Source organism: Falco cherrug, chromosome 4, assembly GCF_023634085.1.
Source record: "Falco cherrug isolate bFalChe1 chromosome 4, bFalChe1.pri, whole genome shotgun sequence".
NCBI classification, from domain to species: domain Eukaryota; kingdom Metazoa; phylum Chordata; class Aves; order Falconiformes; family Falconidae; genus Falco; species Falco cherrug.
In genome coordinates this window covers 71,963,194-71,980,881 of record NC_073700.1, presented here as the reverse complement: position 1 = coordinate 71,980,881, position 17,688 = coordinate 71,963,194, and the positions used below count along the sequence as shown (strand labels likewise).

Sequence of the window (17,688 nt, the reverse complement as noted above, 5' to 3'; positions counted from 1 at the left end):
AGTTCAGTGCTGGCTTTTATTATTCTAGCATCTTAAAAATGCTTTTACCATTTCTCTTTCAAAAGAAGTTTCTGTGAAAAGCCACAGAAAATCTTTTTAAAACCTCTTTCCATTTCCCCTCTTCACACACAGTTCCTTTCTCTAGAATATTCTCTATGCAACAGATATTTTCATATTCTGCTGCCATCCCTATCGGTAGCTATCAGTAAACAACCCTATCGTTCTGATGGGATGACATCCACCAAAATGAATTAGCAACCTGCACAAAGTGAGAATAAAATGCAAAAATATTACTATTCAATTATGTATCTTTTTATGTAGACAGGTACAGAATATGCAATCAGTTTTGTTTAGAAATGGCATTTTATTCACTATGTGGGATTACCAAAAAATTACAAACAAAGAAAAAACTAGTTTTTCAGTTACAAGTGAAAACTGATATATTCCTTGAAAACTGGCTGTTCCATTTGTTGTTTGTTAAGAAGGATTAAATGCTGGGAAAAGCAAGTTTTAAATCATAATATGATTCTGAGTAAAATCTAGAAATTAATAGCAGTGTAGCAAAAGCATGTATTTCACCTCCCTGTGTATGCTATGCATTTTAATGCCATTGGGCATTTTAATGGTGTTCCAACACAATGACCAAATACACCACTTCTAGATGTAGTAGAAAACTTTGCAAATGAGAGTTTGTGTATTGTGCTTCCCTGAATCTGTGCAGGGAGCTCTGACTATTCAAGTGTAAGTCATCATGCAATTTATTTGCCACATCTGTTAAATTCTCTTCAATATCTAGTAAAATCTTGGGATAGAAATTATTTAATGAACTGCATTAAAGTTTCTGTTTTATTTCCAGTTCACATGTTGAGTGACTGAACTTTAATGATAAATCATATTTTGAACTTGCAAATAAATTGCTAAAAATTGTTTCTCAAATGTTCTGGATATTATAAGAGTAATTCAGAAGCCTGGAAAATAAAAGGCTTCGGTAGTCTTTAACATCTAAAGCCACAATCTCAGCTAAGTCTTTCTGTGGTGTAAAAACAATGAGCTGTTAGGAGATTTTTTCATGGATTAGTCCGAACACCCACAAATGACAACAGGCCACTCATCAAGTAGTTGTATAGTCAATTAGTTTTATATATACAGCTATTTTTCCTAGAAAAGCTCAAATCCATAAAGGAGGCAAGTAGATAAAAAAATAATTGTTTAAAATAACTTTTCTTTGGTAATGTACTTAAAAATTTTAACAAAAATAGATCCTGTTACTTACAATTAATAAGGTACAAAAATAAACATTTATTTTAAGTCAAAGTTCAAATTATGTTCAAATATTTATCTTGTAGCACCCAAATATTATAAGTATGACCTTTTTTAGGATTGCTTAATTTTAATTGTAATCTAACTTGCAAGTTAACTTTGGTGGAAAATAATAAGCAGCTGCATTAGGGATGCGTGAGTAGTTTGCACTTAAATTACCACTGTTGATTGTGTACAGTAATTGTCACATTAAGTATGTTGCAACATGGACAGGTGCCTTAAAAATGGAAAAATAATTATAGCATTTCATTACATGCTGTGAAATTAATAATGCACAATCAGATACTTCTGTTAAAACAGGAGACAAAAAAAAGTGAAATAAAAGAAAAACAAACCATACCACATAAAACCAGTTTAAAAGGGACATTTATTCTCTGTTGGGATATTGTCTCTAAAGAGTTCAACTCCAATAAGTTAAAATTCTAGAATTTTTTTTCCACCTTCATGATGGACAAAGGGATTTAATGTTTTTAATATTTTTTTCAAAATTGACCTGAATAGAGGTTTACTAGATAGTTATCCCTGTTGATAAGAGCTTGAAGAGATGCCTTTCTACTGTACTTTTAATATTTGTTTGAAATACAATACTCAAGTGTATGACTTTTGTGGAATTTTCTAGGTCACGATCAGTAATATTTCCTCTCTTTAGGTTTTGGGAATATTCTTTATGTTTTCTCTTTCTTTTATTCTTATTACAATGAGACATTGCCCTCATCTTATTTTCACCTAATTTTACTACCCTGATATATTTTCCAGACATTATTTTCATCTTATTTTTAAATGGATGTCTCCAGGGAGCTTAAAGAGATTTTTAAAAGGCAGTGTAAATAGAGGACATTTGAGAAATGACTCGGGTTTTATTATGAGGACAGGAATTCTACATGGACATAGGAAAAAATATTCTCACTATTGTACCTGGGATTGTTTTGCAGATCAGCCTAGTTTACCTGTTATGTTGCTTATAAGGATTTGTAAGTCAAATAAGCTTGTATTTAGCAATGTCTGAGTGCATAAAATCTAATTAAACAACACATAGTGATGGAAAGTCATACTGAAGTTTCTCCTACTAGTTCAAACTGCAATACAAATATATTACTATCCAGTTTGAGTATTTCTTGATTTAACATTAAGTTTATGTTAGTGAAAGCAAATCATAAATTGTGTTTAGTTGAAAAGGTAAGGAAGAGGAGATGATCTGAGAAAGAATTTACCATCTCAAGTTTGACAACTTAGCAAACTGTCTCTAGCTGAAGTCATCACATCCATTAAAAGTTGAACTGAGAGTGAATACCATACACACCAGTGGCACAGTAATGAACCATATGATGAGGAAATACTGTATGGATGCAGGATGAGAAGACATTTCTTCTCCTCCTGAATATCACAGTGGAAGAAAAATGGTAATCAAGAGTAAAAAGCCACTTTTTAAAAATCATAATTTATGGTCTATATTGGTGTCTTCTCTTAATATTCAGATTTTTTTCCACATTCAGGAAGTTTAAGAATATTATCTGTCATAGATACAACCAATTATGATACAACCAATCAAACTTGCAGAGTCATAAAAGGGATTCTACAGCCAAGCATGAACTTTTCTGTTAAGGTCTGCATTTAGAGAAAACCTAAGGGAATTTCCCTGCAGTTACTGGGTTTTTCTCTCCTCAGATTGTACTACATATTCTTTGTATAAACCTCTCTGTATATGGAATAATAATCCAACCAAAATGATGGGCCATTGAACTAGCGGCAAAGATACAGTATTCTTCAGATCAACCCTCTCAACATTTATGCAGGTGAAAGATGTTGATATTACAGCTGTTCATGGAGACTGCAATATCCAACTCATCATCCATCTAAATTGAAATTACAGACTTTAATAGCAATGCAGAAGCTCAAGGAACAAACAGAATATTACCAGAAGAGATCTGATTATAACTAGTCAAAAGTCTGCTACTGCAGTGAGATTTTGAGATAATTCTAATCTTCTCTGTGGCAGCTCTAGGAGAATACAATCCATTGCAGCTAAGGTGAAGCATATTCACTATGCCTGTTTTAGTGGTGGTGGTGGCGTTCCTCATTGGCACTCAATACTGATTTATTTTGTGAGTCAGAAGAAACAGTGTTATTTTTAAACATGCTTATAAAGAGGCAAGCAAAAGTTCTTAGGTGAAAGAAATCAGATAGTTTATTATTCTGCTGATCTGAACGTAAGTTTCCTACTGCTGCCTAAGCTGTTTCTGTGATAAAAAAGTTGGGTATCACAGTGGGAAAGGAACAGCAATCAAAGGATAAAACCATTTGTTGAAGATAATTTTTGTGGGGTCAACGTTGATTGTTCTGCATATAGACATTGTCATTAGAAGAGATTATTTAGGATTTAATACAGTTAGGGTGGGCCTCTTTCAAGGATTTGAAACAAGCCTTTGAAAAGAAATTTGCAGATGTATGAGGAAGGTGAAACCTGCCATTAGAAACTACCTCCACTGACTGTGACAAGGCCAGTATATACAGGATCTTATTAGGAAGTTCCAGTGGACCTTACTCAGACATTTAATTAATTCCATCCTGTTACAAATGAGCAAAGACATAATGATATTCAGGAGGACAAGAAGTCCTGGCACGCTGATGACAAGCAAAACGGAGCCCCACTGCTACTGCCTCAGCACCAGACTCACCTGGCCAGGGCAAGGGGCAGCTGGAGCCAGCCGCCAGCATCGCCCAGCTGCTCAGGGCTGCTGCAGCACAAAACCTGTCGCCTGGCTTCTGTGGCATCTCAGCCAAAGCTGGCAGCTGTCACGGCTGTTGGCTTGATATCGCTATTGGTTTTAGCTAGCCTGAGGTAGAGAGGAGAGGTGCCACAGCTCAGGTATAGGTGGCTCATGGTGTTTTTTGTAATTCCCTGGTTATTTTTAGTGGAGCGAGCAGGCTACCGTCCTGAGCTGTCAGCAGGAGTACCTGCAGTGGAGATGCTGCAGATGCCAACTAATATCTTCCGGACATTTGTATTTCCAGGATTGAGTAGTTTAAAATTAAATTCTCACAAGTCAATATCACTGACCCTAATTCTATGGGAAGTCACTCAAGAATAAGGTCTCAGGAAACAGCTTATTCTACTTCACAGTTTAAAATAGACTGTGGATTTCTACATTGATTCTGCTCACTGGGTGCATGAAACACAATTGAGTCCTCGCATTAATGTAGAAGTTACAGGTTTCATTCATTTCAGGTAGCCTCAAAGCAAATTATCTGACTCCCATGCAGCTAGAGGAAGAAACTTTAAATTTACAAAGACTTGCTTGAATGTCTTACTTAAGAGTCTGCTGAATTTCAAAGCATGCTCCAAACAATACAGAAAACGTAAATTTTTCACTTGCCCTCTTAAGACATACTAAGCCTTTTAGAGAAATTCTTTAAATCTAATGCAGAAGTGTAAAGTTTTCTAGTATTTGTATATGGGTGAAATAGAAATATAAACTAGCTCTATATTCAGTGGATTACATTTATCTTTTTGTTTTCCTTTGAATGCTAGTATTTTTTCTTATTATTATTATTATTCCAAATAGTTTTCCTTTATTAAATTCAGAAAAATACACATTCAGGAGAATTTGGTTCCACATTACCACAGGGGTAATGGCCTTTATTTAATGAGTATTTATAGCTCTCAAAAGGGACATGGTTTTAAAATTTTACTCCCATAGTTGACCTGTGAACTGCTATTAAAAGATGTATTTGAGTCAATGAAATGACTGAGTGAGAGTAAAGGAGTATTACATAAGTCCCAGGAGCATTAAAGAAATCAGTGGGGATACTGTGAAATACAGTACTAGTCAGGAAAGAAAGGAAGATTAACTTTTATGGCAGCCTTGCTTCCCAGAGCAAGATAATTTGTATTTATATTTCCTGAACTGAATGCATAACATGAGACAGCACTTTCCTATTTTTTTGACATTGTTTCAAACAGGGTTGTTGCAGGTCTGATTTCGACCCCATGACATAGAGCATATCTCCAAGTAAACTGAGACTGAGACAATGATTAAATAGAAATAAGTCAGTTTTCAGTGGAAGCATCATTTCTCAGAAAATGTTTACATAAAGGGGACAAAATAAATATGCTGTAGATAAGGGCAGACACCATTCAGTGCATTTTATTTTCTCAGATGAGTACATTAGGAACTTATTTCAGTCTTCTTAACTGTAAGTTATTGGAAGAATTTAATTTGTTGTATTTTTATACTGCAACCAGATTTAAACATTCATTCCAGAGACTTGGTGAGCTGGGATAATACATTTGGACACTCTCTGAAGGAAAAAAATTATATTTGGAAGAATGGTTAAAGAATCACCCTTGTTTTGTTGAATCTTGCTCATGAAGAGGTTCATCAGAGGATTTATAATTTAAAATCATCGTGTTTCTAGAAACACATATAAGATAAATTGTTTGTATGTGATTTATTAAGCATTTTTTAATTTAAATTCTTTGAGAACTTGACCTTTTTCTCCCTTAGGAGATGAGGACAATGAGCAGAAAAGGATCAGTGTGACTAAAGCTAAGACAGTGCCTGGTTAGAAAACTGAGGAGGTTGAAAGATTCATATAGCAGGATGCATACTGAATTGCTGAAGCAACACGGTATCGTAACTTTGCACCTGGAATCACAAGCCCTGCCTCTCAGGGCTAATACCACTAAACTTTTTTCTATCTCAGCACGTCACCATGTTGCACAATGTGACATAGATGAAAAATGCACTTTTGGTCTCCTCTGCACTGCACAATTCTCCAGTGTTGTTTCACTGAACTCATTCCCCAAATCAGAGGCCTCTTGGAGTGATTTAGATTATTGATTTGTCTGCTCATAATCTCACAGAATGACTGTGGTTGCATCACTGTTTGTTAGTATATGAGGCTTTGAGGCATATCCGGGATCTTTGCAGGTCAGACTTATTTTTCTCTTTTCTAGCACTTTTCGGGGCAGACATTCAACAGTGAAAGTTATGATATAAGTGTGTCTCAGGGCAGAGTTCTTTTAAGGATCATAGAGCTTCTGTTTAATGATTTTTACTGAAGCAACAGACATCAAAATCAAGTCTTTTTTATATAGCAGCTGTGAAACAGACATTTTTATGAAGACAAAAGGGCTTTGTCTAAATGATAGAGGTGTAGCCTTGAGCTTTGAGCATTTTTGTTAGTTTTTCATATCTCTTTGTCTAAATAGATACATTCAGAAATTTAATTAATGTATCTTTTTTGAAAAGAAAATAAATAATAAAGCCTGTAACCTGGTGCCTGCTGATACCTTTTAGAAAGCATATAGCATTGAACAGACCAAGACAGTATCTAATTTTCCTGATCAACAACTCCACTTGGAAAAAACACACTGATCATTTCTAGGAGTTCCATTTAACTTCAGAGAAGGTGGAAGATCTTTCTTTTCCCCCCTTTTCCTTTCTTATCTTTTTTTTTACACACCAAGACCCCTTGGTCTCCCACTGAGAAAAGTATCTTCCATTTGTCAAAGGCAAACTGAACTGAGCAGATATTATACTAGCAAAACTTCAGCAAGCACCAATGTAGCACTAGCACTCATTGTATAACATTAATTTGTTTCCAGTTTTATCCTCCTTTAATGCAGCTTTTATTTTTAATTCACGGTTCATTTTTAGTGTCTTGGAGATGTACTAGTTTCTGGTAGTCTTTGATCTTTACTGGCTTGCAGCATCAAAGCTGTAGTGTGCTTAAAAATCAATAAAGGGTCTTAACATGAAGAGTCTAATTTTTATGTTTCCAGAGTTTTGGGGGGGTTTGGCTCTCAGCTTTGAATCCACAGTAGCTTCAGAAAAAGGAGTTGTTTCTGTATTTGCTGTAAATTATTTCACAAAGATGGAAGTATCTGATTCCAATTCATTTCATGCAAGTCAGACTGGGTATTTTTTAATACCTGTATTTATGACTGCAATAATCTCTTAAGTGTATTTGTTTGTAGGTTGACTGCATTGCATTAGGTAATGGTGAATCAAATGAAAGATGAAAGGCTGCTTTAAGCAGAATTGTCTTGTCATTGCATGCACTGACATCCTACATGGTAGCAGAAAGTTTGCGTCAGACCGATAGTGTCAGTACAATGGTAGCTTTGAAAGACTTCAGTTCATTCCACTAACTAACTTACCATGGAGACAAATCTTTACATAACCTGGTAACTTCATGTTGCTTGCCTATGAGAGGGTCATTGCAGCTTAGAGGTGAATTGCCTGCAGACTCATGGAAACCTCATAGTCCATTCATAGAAATTTCTTACCTGGGTTTTTAGACTCTTAATTCTTTCAACAGGCCTTTATGTTCAGTCACACACCTCAGGTTGCCCAGCTACGCTCAGCTCTTCCCACCCTACCTCATTGTTTTGTAACTTGTTCCTGCAGTCTTTGCCAGGCCATATCTGCAAAATTAAAAGAAAATAAGGAGCCCATATAAGGAATTTTAGTACTACTCCTAAGACTGAAGAAACCATGTTGATGTGATTTTCTATTTGAATTAATGAGGTAATGAGAGATGATACTGTAGTGCTACTAAAATCAGGAATTAAGACAATCAATTGCATTAAGTTGCTGGAATACATGGGTATAATTGTATGGTCTGTAGAGTATATTGGATTTTGCCTTTAGCAGGAGCACTAAAAGAAGGAAAAGACCACTAAAATTTGTGTTTCTTATCTCCCACGCATCAGATTAGTTGACGTTCTTAATCTATCTGTGATAATTTTTCTGTAGCACTAGGAGATTTAGATGACATGGAAAGTTTTCAAAGGCTAATGCAAATGAAAAAAAAACCAAAACAACCCAACCTTTATTATAAAAATGGATCTTTTGGAATTAACAGATAAAGACAATTATTTAATCTTGGATTGGGTCTGGCTGAGCCCTACAGCAGCTCTCACAGTGCTGTGCTTGTGTTGGTAGCTGGAGAGGTGGCAATAACACACCAGTGTTTTGACTTCTGCTGGGTAGTAATGGCACAGCACCAAGGCTGTCTCTCCAACATTCTCCCTGCCCTCTCACCAGTAGGCTGGGGTTGGGCAGGATCTGGAGAGGGGACATAACCAGGACAACTGACCCAAAGTGACCAGTGGGATATTCCATACCATATGACATCTGCTCAGATATAAAAGCTAAGAGAAATGAGGAGGAAGGGGGGGCATTTGCTATTTATTACACTTGTCTTCTGGAGCAACCACCTACAGGTACTGAAGCTCTGCTTCCCGGGAAGTGACCAATCATTGCCTGCTAATGAGAAGTAGAGAATAATGTCTTTTGTTTTCCTTCGTTTCCACATGTACAGCTTTTGCTGTTGCTTCATTAAACTGCCTTTATCTTGACCCACAAGTTGTGGGGTTTTTTTCAACTTATTTTCTCCCTGCCCTGCTCTGCTGAGGAGTGGAGTGATAGAGCAGCTTGGTGGGACCTGGCATCCAGCCAAGGTCAACCCACCACAAATCTTCAGTTGTGATGCTGGGCTCTAATGTGGACCAGGAGTAACTAGGTGTGGTCAAAATATGAGGATTTTCTTAGAAGAATTGTGGTCTTGTTTTCTAAAGAGAGTGAGGACACAAAAAAATCCCCCACAACCTACCAAACAAACAAAAAAACCCCAACCAAACAAACCAGCCTTGAGACTATATCTATCAAAAAATCGTGTGGATGCTTTTCAGATTTTCATAATAAATGAAAACTATAAGACCAAATTTTTGCTTAAATTTCAAATCATAAAAGTGAAAAAAAAAATCTTAGAATGGGAAACTTGCTATGAAAATTTTGTTTCTTGGACAGAAGTCACTGAATAAAAATGCAGTGAAATATTTTAACTAGTTTTAATTCTAACATTCATAATAACAGGAAGACAATCAAAAGCATGGAGAATAAAAGAGTGAAAATAACCTTGTTTTTATTTCCTTGCAAAATCATCTGTTTTCTATAAACCGCTAAATGTCACCATTCATTTCTCATTATAATGGCAGGGGAAAGTTTGGTACCACAGGTGCCATTGTATGATTAATAATTATGAGCATTTTTTGGATGTCAATTGTTCTTCTCATTGACATCTAAGAAGAGACAGCTGTTGTAGAAAGGTTGTATGAAACCACAGTGGAAACACGCTAATGCAATTGTACAACACCATTGAACTTATACAGCTAACTTCTCTTTTTTTTGAAAACTGTGTTTTCTTGTTTGAAATTATAGTGAAATGGACCAGGCATTCAGGATTTGGCTGAACCAATAAATCCAGGCATTTGAAGCATCTTTCAGCTTTTAAATAGTTTGCTTAGTCTTGTTTTCTGTACATTTATACCATCTAATTTAGGTGGCTAAAAATATTACTTGTTCTATTAAGTGTTGGTATGATAGCTACTCTACCATTTATCCAATGAAAATCTGCAGCCTGTATTTAGATGTAATTTGGTCTTCCCCTCAGCTGCTCACTGTTGCCTGCCACTCCTTCCACTGAATAGCGCAACTTGGTATCGTACTGTTTCTAGTTTAATTTGGTTTGATCTGTATGGGAGAAAAGGGTCTTTAAATAAGAGTTTCCAATATAATCCAGAAGAGACAGTATTGAAATTTTGACACATGAACCATCTAATTCATTTCATTGATCAGCGAACAGAAGAAGACTCTCATTATTTATGACATGGAAATGCTCATTAGATTTGAAGGATTCTGCTATACATTACATTATTCTGAGCATTTTGACAGTGTGATTCAGTTCAGCATTGTGTTCAATGGAGTTCAGAGGGACTATGTTACCAAAAAGTTTATCAGCAGTCACAACGTTATTTAGGTGGATTTCCACCCATTTAACACTTCATATACCAGCTGTGTTCGTAAGTGTTACAAAAGGAATGAGAGGGTTTGTTTTTTTTCCAGCCTACCCGTGCAAGGAGTGTGTGGGCTATGGAAAGGAATTAACAACTAATGATGATCCCCCCAACTCACTAGCCGCACATTTTTAACCTTAGATTCTGCCTTAATCAATAGTATAGTCCATTTAAATTAGCATACCTGGAATTCAATCTCTGTACAGTCTTTATGCAGTTTCCTCCTTCCAAGTGGTGCTGAGATTTATTGAACAGAGAAGTGAAGTGTTTCTTCAGGTGTGACTTGAAATCTCTTGATAACAGTGATGCAGTAAGATAAGACTGTTCTCTTAAAGAGAACAGCTGACTTGAAAATACCAATCCTAAAGAGTTAGTCTTTCAGCTTGGAAAGAAAATGTTACTGCGTGTAGCTGAAGAACCTGAGTGGTCTGGTGAATAGTATCCAAAGAAGGTGTGGTCAGCTGAGGAAGAAAGGTACAGGATACCACGTAGCAAGGCAAAAGAAGGCACGTCATAATAAATGTTACTTAAAATACCTAGTTCATACTTTCTGTGTATGCCAATCTAAAGGCTACAGATCTTACAGTGGCACATATAGGATGCCATTGCTATAGAAACTTCCTAGACTTCATCTTAAAATATCCTTTTCACTACAGACATGATGAGACTGAATTTCTGCTATAGGAGGGGTGGGAAAGATATGTTCTGCCACAGATCTCTTAGAGTTCTCTCAGTTGTTTGGTCACTAAGTGATTATATTTTTCCTTTGATTTGCCTTTTTTAATATTACAATGTCTCCTTGGTTCACACAAAAAGATTTATATTCTTCTGATAATCAGGTCTGTGCTTATTTGCTCTAGGGAATAAATCCATTTAGAAAACACAGACATAACTTCTACGCTGCCTGTGAAATCTAGAGAAAAACTGAAGTGGAAATTGGAAATTGAGGTTATCACATCTACTGAAACTATAAAGCAGAAGTGGACTGTGTAACAGTTGCTGCACTAGGAGTAAATGGAAAGTTATCTGAGAGATTTTCACTGAAAACCAAAAAATTAATGGAAGAGAAAAAATGCCAGTGACTTTCCTGTTAAACCTTAGTTTTATATGTATTTGTTTGACAGGTTGCAAATTACTGCAAATTATTACAAATTCTCTTTTACGTATTTGAAGTGTGGCTGCTGCTTGTTCTCATGGTTTTCAGGCCTATCATTTTGCCTTAATGTAGGCAAATTATTTCTATGTTACCACAGGAAAGATATCTTAGAAAGAGATCTCTGCGCTTGCTCCAGCATGTAGCTTTCTTTTCGAAGAAACATGTTAAGATCACAAGACCTGTCATTAAATTGTCATTTGTCCCAATGTGGATGACATTCCTGTTACTTAAAGTCATAGATGCTTCCAGCGGAGCCACTGCAGTGGTCACCCTAGCCTCTTGTTGACGGTGGGGTTTTACTCACTATGTCAATGGAAGCCTTGAATATGATTTTTCTCATTCTAAAGAAAGCATCTGTAAGAGGAAAGGTGGCTGTTGCTTTCCATATAGCTCCCGGTAGACATGTAACTGTATGTAGTAACATTTACTTGGCAATATTGGGTACATTCAGTAATGTCACTGGATAAATATTTGAATTTGGATATTTTGGTAAATATTTTTGGATATTTACATACATATTTAATATCTGTGCTGGCAATCCAAACACCAAGCTCTCATGAGTCTGTTTGCAGATTTTTATCTTCTACTTCCCTATCTTACTGAAGGGAATCTTACTGAGGTGTTTTAATATAATAAGATCTGTCAGTTATGAGAGCCCTCAATTTGTAGAGAATATTTTTATATGTGTTGTGTATTTCATAACTACAAATGAAAAATTTAAATCAGTTTCTGGTTTCTTGGCATTCTCTAAGAAATAAATAATTGTATCCATCAGATATTATAGAGACAGGACTTGAGAATTCTTCTTAAAGATGTCTCTTTGCTCAGGATCAAGTCAGTGAAGCTTAAAAATACCTAATCGATCTTTGACTGTATAAAGAACTTCCTATGTTTTTCAGCCTTAGTGTTTTGAGTCCTCTGAATCTGTCCAGTTTTTCTAATATCCCAAAGGACCTGTTCTATATTTCTACAAGCCCAAAAGCTACAATCTAATTGAAAAGAACATTCTATTAGAATACAAATAGGCTGTAAAAGTAAATGTCACAAAGAAAGAATTACAGTTATATCCCAGTGAACCTCTCACTACATCAAAGTAGGGATGACACCTGACTGACAGTAATCACTCCTTTATACATCTGAAAAAGCATAAGATACTCTTTGATGATTAATAGGGAATATTCATGTCAGTCATTGTCCTGCAGACTTGTCACTTCGAAGAAGTGACAGATGAAATATTTAGTAAAACCTTGGAAGTTTAAATGTCACTGTGCAAGAATTAAGAATTGCTATTGCTAGTCTTAAGAACTATTACTAGTCTTACAATTTTATCATACTGCCCTAACAGGATCTTACTTTTTTTAAAAAAAAAAAAGTATGTTTACGGCAGATGTATGTATTTGTTTTCTCCTTTTTTTTTTCCTTTTTTTTTTTTTTTTTATTTTTCTCTCAACCGAATCCCTGTAGAGGTATGTTTTCCCACTCTTTACATTGTTTTATGTACAGAATCAAAGTGGTATTTGAGGTAGATTGCTAAATTGAAATACTGAATAAAACAAAGAAAATCTCTGAAAGATTCCAAATGTTTTGTTCAACTGAATTAGCTTTTCCTTTGGGCTTTTAGTTTTCAAGGCAGCTGTAATGGTAATGCTTTAATTCTTCATGAGCAAAACTTCACATTTTGAAGAGCTGAGAGGACTTTCGCAGAGACTGATTTCATAATTCCTACCTCATGGGACTGATTTTGTAAACACTGAGACTATGAATAGAAAAATGCTTCTGGCTTTAACCACTAACTGTCAAAGTTTCAGAGAAGAAAAGTTAGTCCCACCAGCACAGCTTCTGCTTGCCCACTGTGTCACTCAAGCAGGACTTTGATCCATGTGGTTGATTAAAGTAAGGTGCTCCACTTCCGAGCACGTTTCTTGTCCAGGGCTGGCCACATGCAGTAATAAATTTTTCCAAGATAAGATGTGCCAAAGAGTAAGCTAATTTTGGTCCCATTGCCTGAAAAGTTTGAAATTCAATTAAATATTGAGTAAGTGTCCAAACTGGTAGATACTTATCTGAGTCAAGCAATTTATCAATCTTTCCATTTACTTTGTGTTAAACACCAATTCAGCGTGCGAACATCTAGACCAGATTAATTTCTTTCATTTTTGGGAGTGAGAGATATATTTTCTTTCTGTTTCAGTGCCCACAGAGAAAAATGACAAAGTCTCATTTTTTATGCAGCTCATGTATACTTTCTGTCCTAGCTGAAAGTTTTTAAAGACAATGAAAATGTCAAACACCTTTACATCATCTGACTTACTTCAGACAGTGTGCATTAATAGATAGGCACAGGCATACATGAAAAGAAAGGTGCTTCACTATCGTCCTAAAAAAACGTCCTGGACAAATACACATTGGCAGCATCTGGTGTAATCTGTGGTCCTGAGATGTGAGTTTTGCCCATGTCCCAGTTTCACCATGTCTTCCCAAGGCATGCAGGGGGGCTGTGCCAAGCCAGGTCCCTCCCTGCTGGGTGCTCTGAGGTCAGGATGCAAAATGGGTGTCATCACTGCTTCTGCAGTTATTAGAGGTATGCAGCTCCTATTTAGACAAGTTTGTGTTCCTTCTCTCATTCCATACCCCAACTGATAAAGGAGAATATTAAGCAGCACTGGGGAGATGATCTAATGTATGACTCTTAAAGGATAAGGAGTGGTAAGAGTTAGCAACACTATTTTCAAGTTCTTTGATTTTACGCTTAAGATGTATAGAAGATGTGTTAAAGAGTTAAAGCTGCTTAATAAAAAGCTGAAATTTAATATGTGATTTTGCCTCACATCTTCAAATATGATATTCAGAGTATTCTCTGTAGGAGGAAAAACATGACAGATTTGAGGTTATCTCATTTCTGCAAATGTCTTTTCATGATCTTTATTCAAAACTGTTTTTTACATCTCTTACTCTATATGTTCTGCATTTGTTTAGGCAGTCAGTGTAAGTAAAGGTTTGACTTTGACAGCAGGCTGGCCAGCTTGGTGAGGCAGGCTTTAAACTGAAGGATTTGGGGTAGAGGTGTTCAAAGTGGCGATACTCATGCCATCACATTCAACAGGGAAATAAACCAGGCCAACCAGAGCAGTGATATATGTTCCTTAGCTACTTCCCAAGATGAGTACCAGAAGGTCAGCCTCCTCAAGGATGTGCATGGTTATGGTTGATCCTCTTGCACACCTGTGTGCTCGATTCCCTCTCTGAATTGCCTGTACATCAACGCATGCAGAATGGGGAATAAACAGGAAGAATTTGAGATCTGTGTGCGGTCGCAGGGCCATGATCTCATTACAATTACAGAAACATGGTAGGATACTTCACATGACTGGAATGCTGTTGTGGATAGCCGAGTACTTTTTAGGAAAGACAGGCCAGCAAGGAGAGGTGGTGGAGTTGGTCTTTATGTGAGGGAGCAACTGGAATGTATTGGGCTTTCCCTTGGGTGCATGCAGAACGAGTCAAGAGCTTGTGGGTAAAGATTAAGGGGCAGAGCAACATGGGGGATACTGTTGTGGGTGTTTTCTACAGGCCACCTGATCAGGAAGAGGAAGTCAATGAGACCTTTTACAATTTGAGGTAGCTTCACAGTTACAGGCCCTGATTCTCATGGAGGACTTCAACCTTTCTGATATCTGTTGGAAAGACAGCTCAGCTAGCCTTATGCAGTCCAGGAGGTTCCTGCAGAGCATTGTTGATGGCTTCTTGATGCAGGTTGTGGAGGAGACAGTGAGACAAGATGTGCTTTTAGACTTTGTACTCACAAAAAAAAGAAGGACTGGTTGGGGCTGTGAAGTTTGGCGGCAGCCTTGGCTGCAGTGACAATAAGATGGTGGGGTTCAGGATTCTGTATGGAGGAACAATGGCAATGATTAGGATTGAAACCCTGGGCTTCAGGAGAGCTAAGTTTGACCTCTTCCAGAACCTACCTGAAGGAATCCCATGGGTTAGGACTCTAGAAGGTAGGTGTGTCCAAAAGAGCTGGCTGATATTCAAGCATCACTTCCTCCAATGTCAAGATAAGTACATCCCTATGAGTGAAAAATCAAACGAGGGGGCAGAAAGCCTGCATGATGGGTAAGGAGCTTCTGTCAGACCTCAAACAGAATAAGGAAGTTTACAGGATGTGGAAAAAGGGACAGGCCACTCGGTAAAATATAGAGATGTTGTCAGAACATACAGCGAGATGACGAGGAAGGCTAAAGTCCATTTGGAATTAAATCTGGTGAGGGACATCAAGGACAAGAAGGGCTTCTTCAAGTGCATTGCCAGGAAAAGAATGATTAGGGAAAATGTGGGCCCACTGCTGAATGAGGTGGATGCCCTGGTGACAAAGTCCATACAGAAGACAGAGTTAGTGAATGCCACCTTTGTTTCAGTCTTCACTGCCAAGGCTGGCCCTCCAGTTTCCCAGACCCTGGAGGCAAGAGAGAAATTCTGGAGAAAGGAAGAATTTCACTTGATTGAGGAGGATCATTTTAGAGATCACTTAAGCAAACTTGACATTGACAAATGCACGGGCCTCAATGGGATGCAACCCCAAGTGCTGAGGAAGCTGGCAGATGTTATTACTAAGCCACACTCCATCATCTTTGAACGGTCATGGAGGTCACTTTGGAGGAAGTGGACAACCAATGCCACTCCAAACTTCAAAAAGGGCAAGAACGAGGATCCAGGCAACTACAGGCTGGTCAGCTTCACCTTCATCCCTGGAAAGGTGATGGAACAGCTCATCCTGGAGGTCATCTCTAAGCATGTGGAGGAAAACAATGTTATCAGAAGTAGTTAGCATGGATTCACCGAGGGGAAACCATGCCTGACCAACCTGATAGCCTAATGACTGGCTGAGTAGATGAGGAGAGAGCAGTGGATGTTGTCTGCCTTGATCTCAGCAAGGCTTTTGACACATGACATCCCAATACATAAGCTCAGGAAGTGTGGGATGGATGAGTGGACAGTGAGGTGTACTGAGAACTGGCTGAATGGCGGAGCTCAGAGTCTTGTGATCAGCCACACAGAGTCTGGCTGGAGGCCTGTAGCCAGCGGTGTGCCCCACAGGTCAGTACTGGGTCCAGTCCTGTTCAACTTATTCAGCAGGGACCTGGATGAAGGGACAGAGTGTACCCTTGGAAGGTCGCTGATGTTAGAAAGCTGGGAGGAGTGGCTGATGCACCAGGAGGCTGCGCTGCCATTCAGCGAGACCTGGGCAGGCTGGAGAGTTGGGTGGCAGTGAACTTAATGAAGTTCAACAAGAGCAAATGTAGGATCCTGCATGTGGGGAGAAGTAACTCCACTCACCAGTGCAGGCTGGGGCTGACCTGCTGGAAGGCAGCTCTGCCAAGAAGGACCTGGGAGTGCTGGAGAACAGCAAGGTGCCCGTGAGCCAGCAGCATGCCCTTGTGGCCAAGAAGGCCAATGGTACCCTGGGAGGCATTAAGCAGCAGTGTAGCCAGCAGGTGGAAGGAGATGATCCTTCTATACTCTGCTCTGGTGAGGCTGCATCTGGAGTGCTGTGTCCAGTTCTGAGCTCCCCAGTTGACGAGAGACAGGGAACCTCTGGAGAGGGTCCAGCAGAGGGCTGTGAAGATGATGAGAGGCCTGGAGCATGTCCCTAATGAGGAAAGGCTGAGAGAGCTGGGCCTGTTCAGCCTGGAAAAGAGAAGACTGGGAGGGGACCTTATCAATGCATACAAGTATCTTAAGGGCAGGTGTCTAGAGGACAGGGCCAGGCTCTTTTCAGTGGTGCCCAGTGACAGGACAAGGGGAAACGGGCACAAACTGCAGCACAGGGAGTTCCACCTGAATGTGAGGAAGCACTTCTTGCCTTTGAGGGTGACAGAGCACTGGAACAGGCTGCCCAGAGAGGCTGTGGAGTCTCCTTCTCTGGGGACATTGCAAACTTGCCTGGATGTGATCCTTTGCAACCTGCTCTAGGTGAACCTGCTTTAGCAGATCTCCAGAGGTCCCTTCCAACCCTGAGCATTCTGAGATTCTGTGGCTTTTATTTTATAATCCAAGGAATATAGCATTACACAACGTTTAGCACACTGTCCTTACATTTGACATTATGGAGGGTTATAGCAGTTGCCCAGAGTCTTCCTAGAATTTTTGCAAGTGTGATTATTTCTCTTGCAAGCTTTGGTTTTCCAGAAAATGACAGTTGTCTCAAGTCTAAGATGGGTACAGTCTGAGGAGACTTGTAAAACATGAGTAAAACAAAGCTGTGACAAGGTCTGAGACAAAATGGAACTAAGCTGCTTGAAATGCTCATGGTCTTAAAAAATGGCTTTGATGCTTATCGTTACTCAGT

At 38.3% G+C, this 17,688-nt stretch overlaps 1 protein-coding gene across 1 annotated transcript in view; it reads left to right on the top strand.

The window, feature by feature from the left end:
• MALRD1 (MAM and LDL receptor class A domain containing 1) overlaps nucleotides 1-17,688 on the top strand; it is a 282,559-nt gene that overhangs the window by 144,703 nt on the left and 120,168 nt on the right. The gene's annotated exons all lie outside the window — the stretch shown is intronic.